This window comes from Hakea prostrata, chromosome 4 (assembly GCF_041222555.1).
Source record: "Hakea prostrata isolate BN-2017 chromosome 4, UWA_Hpros_2, whole genome shotgun sequence".
Lineage (NCBI taxonomy): Eukaryota > Viridiplantae > Streptophyta > Magnoliopsida > Proteales > Proteaceae > Hakea > Hakea prostrata.
Genome location: NC_142603.1, coordinates 45329092 through 45339176, shown reverse-complemented (window position 1 = coordinate 45339176; position 10085 = coordinate 45329092).

Genomic DNA, 10085 nt, shown 5'->3' with positions numbered 1-10085 from the left:
TGTATATACTCAAGTTCAACTACTGATTTGTAAGTCCCTTTACCAAAACTGACCCTATATTGTTTGCCTAAAATACAACGCACAAAATTCTATAGTCTCTGTCTGGTCACTGCCAAACAACCCCTATCTCCTAAGTGCATGCAACAACTTATTACTTATGTGACATAATTTAACATACCAAATAGAAATATGAGTACTAAAACCAACATCATGCAAACAACTCACAGAAATTAAGTCCCTCTTAAGCATAAAAATATACAAAACATTATGCAAGGTAAAAACAAAATTATCATGTATAAGTAATATAATAGAACCAACACCAAGAAGTCAAGAACTCATACCCATCATAATTAGTACATAAAAAGTGCATCTTGAATCAAGAGCCCAATCACAGACTCTATCCTCACTAGCAACAACTAGAACTTTATAAAAATTAACTTTTATTTTTGGGTAGAAATTTGGATTAAGAAAACAGAGAGACAAACTCAGGATGACGAACAGGCTCCTTCAACCAGTAAGTGGAAATATGTTAATCTAACACTGTCTCATGTCTCAAGCACCAGGGCTTCCTTGGCCAAGGAATGAGCCATAAAGTTGACTTTCCTTGGAATAAAAGAGAAAACATAGGACATGGGTGCACTAGATAATTGCCTAATATCAGAGATGACATTCATCAGATATGTTGGCATGGGGAGAGTTGGGTTTAGTAGTAACCGCACCATCGAGAGATAGTCGATTTTCCAAGATAACATGAAGCCATCCTTCTTCGATTGTTGTCCATAGGCCTTGCTTAATACCCAATGTCTCACCAACTTCAGCTTCTCCGAATATCAAAGGTATTGACCTTGCCATTAAAGGATCTCCATTCCAATCTCTTGCGACAATTCCAATTCCACTTGTTGTCCTGTTATTCCTCAGTGCTGCATCAGAACTAATTTGAATCACTCCTCTTGGAGGTGGATGCCAATGGAGAAAGCCAGCATGATTCACTTGTGAGGGGGTCAAGATGCGATTTGTTTGACCTATTATTCAACCTGCAATATTATGTTGAGCATTAATAAATTCCATGGAAGCCTATTTTGCCAACAGAATCACCTCCCCTGTAAACCATTTATCTGCAGTAAATTGGTTCACATTTTTCACTCTCCAAAGATACCACAGAATGAAACCTATCTGGGCTTCCAGTTCTTGGTGTCTTCTTTTATCCTGCAGTTTATAAAGCCCCCATTCTTTGATCCATTGATCAATTGAATATTCTAGTTGTTCGTTAAAGCGTAGTCCCAAGTTTGAACCCAACCACACAACTCTAGAAAATGTGAAATGGAAAAACAAATGTACAATGGTTTCTACTTCCCCACATCTAGAACACGTCTTTTCAACCTTCATTCCCCAGTATACACAGTTTGCTCCAGTTGCCAAAGCTTGATTCCAGGCTTTCCAAATTAAAGATCTCACCTTTGGGAGTGCATTTAATTTCCATATCTTCTGCCCGACTGCTTTGTCTGTCATTTCCCATTTCTTTTGACGTGAAGAAGAGGTTCTCTATTTTTTCTCTTTTTTCCTTCCATTGATCAACAGGTGATAAACTGATTTAACAAAAAAGGATCCTGTTTTTTCTGTAAACCAAATGAGTTGATCTTCCACAGGGAACATGGGTAATTGATTTCTTTGAATTGCCAAACTAATATCCTTTGGAAACAGGGTATTCAGCTTTGCTCTGTTCTACATACCGTCCTCATCAATAAGGTCTGCCACCTTAGTTACTTCCTCTGAGGTAGGAATAGACTCTAGAATTCGCAATCATCTAGTTCAGGAACCCATCTGTCTCTCCATACATGAGTTTTATCGTCTCTTCCATCCTTCCAAGCCAGCCCCTGTTTTATCACCACCTTAGTTAAATTGACCACTAAGAGAAGGTGATACATTATTATAAGTGTCTTTTTCTTTCAATTTCTCTTGTATGCATAATGATTTCTCTTTAGATGACCTTATTTTTTACAAAATAAACACTTTCTACTACCTGTTTCAGACTTATTGTTGCCATTACTATCCTAGTTATTTTTAAGATTACTATTTTTACCTTTGTTCGTACCTTTATTTTGTTTATTATAGGTTTTTTTTTTGTTAACAAACAATAAATACCCCCTTAGATTAATTCCTTGTTGTTCAAAGCTTTAGTACTCTAATTTAGGTTATAGTCTGACATGTATATTCAATTACAATCTTAACAACATAATCGTCATGCAATGAGTTTAATAATATAATAGACAAATCCTAATAATTAAGCTTACTTTTCTCACTAGTAATGGTTAACTCAAGAACAAGTTTCTTAACATTATCCAAATTTTGATAAAGACAAATAGAGGCATCCATCTTAAATACATATAATTTTTTTCTCAAATAAATTCTCTTTCTTAGATTTCTCTTCTAATAAATTTGCTCAAGTTTGAGCCAGAGTGTCATCTTCCTCGTTTAGATCCCAGATAACTCCATCAATGACTTTCTATAGCATGTAGCCGATTGCATTCTCCATAACCTCCCCCTCTAGGGATGATTCCAAAATATCTTCAAGATCATCTATGGCTCTTCAGAGCCTTTGTTGTATGATCAGGGCACGTACCTTTCTCTTCTAGATAGAAAAATCCTTAGTGCCTTCGAACTTCTCAATACTTGCCTTAGAACTCCCCATAGAAGTACTCAAATTAGGAGAGTTACGATTAAACCCAACGTGTGATGTAACCCTAGAGCTATAAGGTTTAAAACCAAGAGACGAATCATTCACAGAAATATCAAAGAGTCTAATCTAACTCCACAAATTCTTTAGAAGGTAAATAATCAAAACTCCCATGCACCTCTATTACCATCTTGAAAGAGGAACAAATAAAACCCTAGAAAACTTCCTTCGAAACCAATAATCACCACAAACCAATCGCTAAAGCTTTGAAACACCAAACTAAAGTAAGAAAGAAAAAAAACCCCAACCAATTGAACAAAAAGCCCAACGAAATAGGGTTCTGATACCACTATTAGGAACCCTAATTGGTTCACGGTGGTAGAACAACACAAAATCAGAGTAAAAGAGATGAAAAGAGGCACAAAAATTTGTTAACGGAGTTCGGTCAAGTGACCTACATCTCCGGGCTCAATTCTAAAATCAATGCACTAAGAACCTATTCAATGCTTATAACCCTTGTTATACAATGAAACTAAAACATGACCTCGCAACCGAGACTCATAAACCTTGCAAGAAGAGCCATGAAATCACTGATGCAACAAACGCAACATGCAGGAAAGAAAAAGAGAGGAGACCTAAAACAACACCTCAGGAGAACGTCAAATGAACTGAAAAATGACCAAGAGATTTAGGATTTATATTGCAGTCCGACCAAGAGATCGATTCCAGTTTAACATAGGTGAACCAAGGAAACCCAATTACATGAGACAAATAAACCATGAACAAACAGAGATGATTTGACAAATTAGCTCATCACATCCTGGTAAAACTCGAGGTCCACCTTGTTCATAAAATTATTGGTTTCAAAATACAAAATAGTCTTTTGTTTATGGCAGGGTTGGTTGCTTATTATGTGGATTTAGCATAACGTTGGTGAAAATGAAATTGAACTTATAGATGTTTTGCCTTTTGTTATTTTACAAGTATATTAGAGAACTTCTTTTGGTAAATAGTATATTAGAAAACTTGATAGGAAAACATTTTGTAAATCTTGAATAAGAGAGATTCTATTCATTCAATAGTGAAAAGCAACCAATTCTAGAAATGAAATCTTGGAGTCAAGCAGTGGAAATTGACCATTCAGTCGAACATTGCATCGGCATAGACATATGATCCCATGAACTTGTCCCTTCCTCAATGGATAATTTTGTTTGATATTTTGATGACTTCCATATTTTAGAATCTAATACAAGAAGAATAGATTTTACAACCCTTATATTGGAACTATTTGCTTTTCAAACACTACAATCTCCATTGTATTCATTCATCTTTTTGTGAAATCTCATATATCTTTGGATCATTTTTCCAAACAGATTGAGACTCCACAAACCATATGCAAGCCAATAAATTTTGTTCATTAAACCAATAAGAAAGTAATAGACTAAATAAGAATTTACCCAAAAAAGGTAGACTATATAAAAGATTTTTTTATTTTTTTTTTATTTTTATTTTTATTTTTTTTAACCTTAAGATGGCATTTTTTTAGTTTTCATTTTATATAGTTTTTTCAATTATTTTATGAAATTACAGATTGGAAATTATTTATGGTAATGAAGAGAACAATACCTTCTAATATGGGAACATATAAATCTCATGACATTATTTTGAGAAAAAGAAGTCTATAGGGAAATAAAAGAACCTCTCAATCCCAATAAAAGATAGAAAATATAGTAACGATTTCTTGTGGGAGAAGTCATGTTAGCAACACAAACTAAAGAAGTAAAGAATTAGTTAAGAAGTAGTCACTAAGTAAGATATTATGCAATAGAGATTCAACTAAGACCAGAGTATCCTTGGGATTTTTGTTCGCGGCTGTGCGGGTATCCATCCGCGCAGCCGTCAGAATACGACACATGGTTTGAAAAAAATTAATGGTTTAGATTCTTTCAATATATATTTAAAATGCGTTTATAAATTACAATAATTCGTCCCTTATACTTTTTAAATTTACAAAATCAATCCCTGTTCATCTAGAATCAAATTGTAAACTACAAACTCCTCGAATCCCTCCAGTGTTCACTTTGCCTTCACCGAAAAATCACCGATAGGCTCCTCTGGTGACTTTTTTTCAAAGTTGCAACATGAGAGAGATTTTCTAGCAATAGATCAATTTAGTAGAATGAATGTAGTGGGTTTGTGGTGTAAAGGGAAGGCATAACTGTTGGAACAAAAGGAAAGAAGACGAGCAAGAACAGAGTGATAGGAAAAACTCCAGAATACTTCTTCACTTAATCGATTACAAAAGACCAGCTTTAATGCCTTTTTAAAGAGATTCTACGTAGACTTCAAAAACAGAAAACCATAACTAACAGAGTCCTATAAAAATTAAAAACAAAACAACTTCTCAAACGGGACTCAACCTCCTACAAAATAGCTAACTACTCTTACACTCGATCAACTCCTAAAAATAGCAACAGAAATCAGCAACGGAGAACCGTTATATGTAGAAGACTCATTTTCCCACCACTCTACCAAATTATCTCTTCTTCTTCTTTCGGCTTCAGCACCCAAAATCCAGATGTTTCTTCTGTGGGACACCAAACTCAAGAGCTTCGGGAGGAGGAGGAGACTAGGAACTGCTTGTCTTACAAGATTGAGAAGCTTGCCAGAGGACAACCCGTTCTGTCTGCCTTTGGATGAGCAACGGATTTCCCGTTCATAGAGGCGATATCTTCCATGCACACCATATGTTTGCTTAAATGCTCAAAAGAACCACTACGCCACCTAATGAACCTCTTCAATCTTGGTTGAGTGCTTTTAGAGATACATTACTAAGTTGAATATCTGCTACATTGTGACAGGTAATGGAATGGGTAATTAGAGAAAGAGCTTGATTACTCTTATCTGTTGGTTGGAGTTCACGGTTAAGCTTCATGGGATATGCAAGGTGAGAGTCTTTTCTCCTCCTGAGTTCACGGTTGCTTCACACGAAAATCTCTCTCATGTGGCCCATCGGTGATTTCCGGTGAAGAGGAGTTTGTAAATCCGGTTTGGGATTTTGTTCACACCGAGATGAGCAGGATTGATTTTGTAAATTTAGAAAGTATAAGGGACGAATAATTGTAATTTATAAAACATTTTAAATATAAAAATTTAGTGAAAGAATCTAAACCGTTCATCTTTTCTATTCCACATGGCACATTCTGACGGCTGCGCGGATGGATACCCGCGCAGCCGCGAACAAAAATCCGTATCCTTGAAGGAACCGGTGGAAATGGACCAAAATGTCACCACGAAGACTTGCCAATTTCCAACTCAAATCACTCTAAATGAATGATACCAAACGTGCCCCATGCTATTATGGTGAAGATTAATTTTCACCCTATGAAATCTTTCGGGGTCCGGTAAAAAAAATATATTTTCAGTTCCGTTTCAAGGTCTAAACACTCAGACAGTTGCCATTTAACTTTGGCAACTACCGAGTAGACATGGGGCCTTTTTCAGAATGTAGAATCCTTTCAAATGAGTGGTTATGGGCCTTCAATTGTTTGGAGGTCATGTTTACTTTATAGTAATTTTTTGGGTTTAGTAGCAATTTGGTCTTTTTATGTAGTAGGGTTTTTTTACCAGTGACTATCTATAATTTCTTAACAAGGTTGCAATCTTACTAATCTTTTTCCTCTTAATGAGAGTACTATATCTGCTCGACAACAAGAAGCTTGTTTAAAACAATGCGAAGGTTATGTGGTAAACAGATATAGTACCCGTGAGAGCTTAGACCTTGAAATGAACCCCGAAACATTTTTTTGGTATCAGACCTCAAAGATATCACATGGTGAAAGTTAATCTTCACCCTAATAGTGTGGGGGCGCATTTCGAATAGTTCATTTAGAATGTTGACTTGGAAATTGGCAAGCCTTTGTGGTGACATTTTGATCCATTTCTTACCAACTCCTTCAAAGATACATTGGCCTTAGTTCGATCTCTATTGCATAATATCTTACTTGGTGATTAATCTTCAACTAATTATTTACTTCGTGTTGCTAACACAGTTGTTTCCAAGGAAAAACTATTACTATATTTTTTTTTTGTCTTTTATTGGGATTCGGAGGTTATTTTATTTGCCATATAGACTTTTTTTCTTAATATATTGTTATGAGATTGATGTGTTCCTATATTATTAATGACAGAAGGTGTTGTTCTATTCATCAATTAATGTCATAAATGATATGGAATCTATAATTTTATAAAACAATCGAAAAAAATTATGTAAAACGAAAATAAACAATGCCATCTTAGGTCAAGTTCTTCCCCCCACCCTCTTAGCCTCTTTCTGAATCGGGTTCGTCTGGTTGCTCTAGATTAGATCTGTCACCTTTTTCTAGAGGGGGCCTTTCCCTTTGCCCCAATCCGCGTCAATGTTTTGGGTTCTTCCACACCAACCTTTGGCCCGTTGGTCTGTAGTCTGGTTCTTTTTTCTTCTTTTTTTTTTTTGGGGGGGGGGGTTGTTGGTGGTGTAAATTCTTATATAGTGTTTTGCTTTTCTATTTTTTTAATGAACAAAATTTATTGGATTGCATATGGTTTGTGAAGTCTCAGTCTATACTTGGTGAAAAAATGATCCAAAGAAGTGTGAGATTTTACAAAATGATGAATGGATGTAATGGAGATTGTGGTCGTTTTAGAAGGAAATAGTTTCATTATGAGGGTTGTAGGAACTATTCTTCTTGTGTCAAAGTCTAATATGTGAAGGTGATCAAAATATCAAACAAAATTATGCATTAAGAAAGAAGTGCAAAGAATCTAAAAGCGACAATGCCGGAACTTCACAATCGAAGAAGCAGCGTGAACTTTGGTTTGAACTGTTCTCCCGACCTGTGAAGAGACTGTCAATGACAGTCACACCCAGCTATCTGGAAAAGGTCAAATCTACTAGCGAAATTGGATTCATACCACCTATTGAACAGATCTTCCCAGAGGCTCATTATTATGAGATCAATGTGGCAAATTTTCGAAATACAATTCTAAGCCTCCTCACAAATTATCTAGCCTGGCATCTTATACTTCAGGGAGATCTACAACTCTGAAAGATTGATTCTCTGGTCAAGAAAATAGTTGAATCTTGTGTTGATGTTTGCATGTCCGCGCTTTCTGCGAAGCTGCATAAAATCCACAAACAGTATCAACAGTACTTACTCCTCTCGTTTCATTACTCATCCTCTCTACTTAAATGACATTGAACTGACTCTATCGTTCACTAATGCCGTTCAGCAATTTGGTGCATTTTACTCGAATGATACAATCCCTCAATTTCATTTCATTCCAATTTACCCAGAAGGAACAAAGAATGAAGGTCGTTCGAAAGACCATTTCGATATCAAAACCTATGAAGCTTCGATTCCAATGCTAAGACAGCTCGGAATCCCTCTTAAGTATGTTGATCCCTATGAAAAGTTTGGATCATCTTGGTGGACGTATAGAATTGAAGCCACTAGATACAACTTTGATTTAGCACAAATCGGATGGCGGAACCTATACGGATATAGATTGCGCAATGTGTCACATGAGTTTACACATTCTCTGCCCTATGCCAATGCACCATCTCATGAATGGAACTCCATGTCTAGGTTAGTTAGCCTTTAGCTTGATAATAGCACAAACTTTGTTATTGAATAAATATTTGAGTCTTTTTACTAGTGACCAAGTTAAGTGTGGGTGAAACTTTGAGCACCTTCCTTAAGGACCAAATATTACTGGTGGCCCATTTAAAATTACTTGTTATCTGCACTTAACTGATTGGCCTTGATTTTGTTACGTAATTCAAAATTTTGAATATGAAATGACTATGATGCCAGTTGAAAAATGATATTACCAAATGACCCCCCCCCCATTTTAATTGTCATTCACACTATACCCAAGGTGGGTGAAGGGATTCCCTCTTCACCCATCTCCTTCCTTCACTTTGCTTGTAGAAAATCGCCGACCACCGCTGGAAACCACTATAACGCCCTTCCCCTACCAACCACCACTGCCCCCACCTTCCCTCCTCCCCCTATTGGAAATCACCCACCACCATCATATCTTCAAGAGAGAACCCTGAAAAATCTAGGGTTTTTAATTTGCAGATTACAAAAAAGTAGCCAATTCAAGTTGTAGAAACCCTAACTCATTAGATTATGAATAATTTAGGTGAACAATGAAAAAGATGAGAGATTTTCTGTAACATCATCTTATTTTAAATTCATAATCCTTTTTGGAGTTTCTCCGATCCAAATTCTTCCAATGCTCACACATCTCCTTCTCTGATTATTGAAATCTTGAAGATTGGTGTAGAAAACCTCTACCTTGCTTATTTCGAAACCCTAAACTAGTGAATGAAGTTAACTACTTCTGGAGCTTAATCATGATGCTCAATACCAGTAAGTAGAGATCAGATTTATAGACATTTTCTGTATTTCTTATCTAGTGATGCAGCTTTAGCTAGTCAAAGAAAATGGCGAGTAGCATCGACTCAACAAGATGCCCAAAGCCAAGGCCACGACCACCAGCACCTGAGTCCACTGCAATGCATTTGCTTTATTGAATTGTTCACATGAGTTAGGGTTTCTGCAACTCGATTTCCTACAAGGGGAGGTGATTTCTAGAAGGGGGAGGTCGTGGGCAGGTGGCCAGCGGGGGGAGGGGTTGTAGTGGTTTGTTGTGATGGTGGAAGATTTTTGGGAAGCAAAGTGAAGGAAAGAGATGAGGGAAAGGGGAATCCCTTCACCCACCTAAGGGAGAGTTTGAGTGACAATTATGGGATAATTTGGTCATAACACAACACTTAAGGGCCTGTTTGGTTACATAAATCAAATCTCTGGATTCATGAATTTGAGAATTATATCTGTTTGGTTGTAAAAATCTCTAGATTCATGAAATCTAGAGATTCACCTTTTTACACTAAAAACGTGAATCTGTAGATTTATGGATAAGGGGTGAAATCCAGAGATTTCAAAAAAGCTATATATTTTCACATTTACAAAAATCACATTGATCAAATAATTTTTTAGGATGAATATACAAATTTCATTTCACAACCAAACATTTAATTTTATAAATTATAACTCCATAGATTTGAAATCTCCAGACTCATGTAACCAAACAGGCCCTAAGGGCATTTTATCATTTCATTTTTAAAGTTTGAATTATAAACGGAATTCTACCAACAAAAAAAATTATAAACGGAATCAAAGCCAATTTGTTAAGTGTGGATAATCAATAATTTTGAAGTAAGCCACCAATAATATTTGACCCTTTAAGGGAGCTGCCTAGAGTTTCATGATTTCATCCCACTTAAGTGGACAACCGATAAAAAAGCTCTAAACAGTTTGATGGTTATGTTGTAACGACTTAACTACTTTTCTTTTCATGT